Below are 2,663 nucleotides of genomic sequence, written 5' to 3' on the forward strand. Positions count from 1 at the left end.
GGTTGAAGGTTAGCTGTAAGGTAGTAACTCACATGTATCAGTATCAGTTTTGTGGCTGCTACTCATTGAGACAATGGTGAGATTACCATCTAACATATACATTCATTCTCTTTCCTAATAGCTTCATGCTTGTGGTGATTAGAAGAGACATAAACTAATCTTTTAACTAGATAACCAATCTTCCAGCACCTTATTTTATATCTTATCCAAGAAATTAGAAAAGGACCATTGTAATAAAATCTATTAATTTCTTCCAAAGATCATAGTCACCTTAGTTAGATATTAGTCCCCAGTGGTATCAAAGACTGCTGATTGTTGAGATGTTGCTCTTCTTTGTCTAGGGTACTTATTTGGGAGAACCACCAAGATAAACAATTGCTGTCTGATTCAATCAAAAGTCATTAACTTCTTAAGCATGATCGCCTGGTTTATATTCCAAAACTATGAGTCAGTGAAAAGTTTCAAGGATATTAGAGAAAGTCACAGTGGAGTTTCAAATATTTTTGTCTTTTAAATCTATTAGAATTTACAGTCTACAAATGTGTATCACTCCTTACTTTTAGAGAGCTGAACATACATAGGTCATGGGCAGTTATTCCAACACAACACATAGGACACATTACTCTCTTGATCATTAAAAATATAAAAGCCATATAATTTTAGGTATACTTTAATGACAGTGCAACACTTTGGGCAAAATCCAAAGTAGGGATTGCTTAATAGTTACTAATAAATATTTCCCAATGTCTTTGGTCTTTACTGTTAAAATTAGTATATTAATCTCATATAGGCATGGCAATACAACATGCCCTCTCTCATCAAAAAACTCCAGATGGAGTAATAAACCATTGGATTTAAGTCATTGGATAACTTTTCATGAATATTCTGCCAAAGCACTGACACCATCATCAGATTTAGTCATTAGAATCTTTCCAAACAGGCTGATTGTGAATTCACATTGCCCTTTGACAAACAACTTTGCACACTGGCATCTTTTAGAATGCTAGGAGGAGATAAGTTTTGGAAGCTGAGTCTACCTAAGTGTAAAGGATTGGTCATTTGGACTGAACTGGACAATCACTGAAACAACTGACCAAACCATTAAAATTACAAGAAATAATTACACTAAGCCATAATTTTAATTAATGATTATGGTTCAGAGTTGGTTGAGAAATAATTTGGCACAGTGAGGCCAAGTGGTATCGGAGAAACCATGTTGGATGCAACAAAGACAAGTCTGGTTCTGACAAGCCATGTGAATGGGCAAGTCACTTCACTGTTCTGAGTCCCAGTTTCCTTATCTATTAACTATTGAAATCATTACCAGATTATTTGTTTAATTAGAAAAGTTCACTGCAGCTTTGCACAGTGGCAGTATCGTAGCCAATGAGGTTTATCTGAAGCGTGATTATTGCTAATAGAAAAGTTCACTGGAAGAACTTACTGTAATGACTGAAAGTTAGTTACTTGAAGCTGTTTTAAACCATTTTTAACATTAGCTATGGTGGTCAAGCAGATCTCCTAGTTCTTCCCTCAAGTTCCTCCTGCTCTACTTTCTCCCCACACAAATCATAAATAATAGCTACACAGAAAGCTATTTGAAAGAAAAAAAATCACATTTCAATGATTATTATAAATTCCACTGTATCATACAGTGAAGAATTTTTAATAAATGTCAATTGAATGGAATTATCTTTTATCCAGATTTGAGGATCCAAGGGCAATTTATCTTTCGGAGTCTTAGAATGATCTTGTAGTTCAGCTCCAAATCAAATCTTTTTGGATCCTCTTAAGGGCTTGACTGCTTAATTCACTCAGTTTTCCCACTGGAACAGCCTCTTCCTTATTACTGTGCACAGAGAATCCTTTTGTCCCTCCAAGACTATCTGGTATCTCCCTTACTAGATAAGTTGACAACTAGGAGAGTTGTCAAGTTCTGTTTCAGTTCAAAAGCTCATCTCTGTCTAAGGTACTTAAATGGGAGCATTACCTGTTCTTTACTATATTTTATCAGAAAAATTCATCTCATTTAGTGTTAGAAAGTAACCTAGGTCTTTCTTTGTTGAACTCTGAAATGAAACTTGGTAAGGACGTTCATTTCTCTTTTCAGGAGCTCATAGAGCTGTTGTGGTAATTTAATGGGGTTATATATGTCAATCTCCCAGTACCATGACACAAGATGGATATTAAGTAAATGTTACTTCTCTCTCTCTCTTTTTTAATTAACCACCAGGAAATACGTATAAAAACTAACTTTCATTGAAAAATGTGTTCCTTGTCAGAAGTTATCATTCCTGAGTTTTTGGTATATTGTCTCATTATGTATTGAAGAAGCAATTCCAGTTTTCTGAAGGGGTAAATATGTAACTTTGAATTTCTGAGGTTAATTAGTGTCTTTGACCCCTTTTGATTAATATTAGGAATGCTGAATAGAAGATTTTAGTCAGATTCCAACCTGAAGTTCTTTTTGGAATGCATTCTTCTTCCTTCATCAACCTGACAGTTGAAATTTAAAAGGCTATTTGTCACTTCCTATTGTCACCCCGTATCCATGATGTTAGCCAGCTGTGAGATAGCTGCCACATTTCATCCCAGAAATGACTGCAGCAAAAGACCCCAGTAAGAGGGCCTTTTAACTACATATTGAGTCAGGAACAGAATTC

The 2,663-nt window shown here is 35.1% G+C and overlaps 1 pseudogene; it reads left to right on the forward strand.

Moving 5' to 3' along the window:
- The first annotated feature begins 1,357 nt into the window (after positions 1-1,357).
- LOC123390609 lies at positions 1,358-1,486 on the forward strand (annotated as a pseudogene).
- The last annotated feature ends 1,177 nt before the right edge of the window (positions 1,487-2,663 follow it).

Source organism: Mustela putorius, unplaced genomic scaffold (genome assembly GCF_011764305.1).
Source record: "Mustela putorius furo isolate JIRA1106 unplaced genomic scaffold, ASM1176430v1.1 tig00000129_pilon_pilon_pilon, whole genome shotgun sequence".
NCBI classification, from domain to species: Eukaryota; Metazoa; Chordata; class Mammalia; order Carnivora; family Mustelidae; genus Mustela; species Mustela putorius.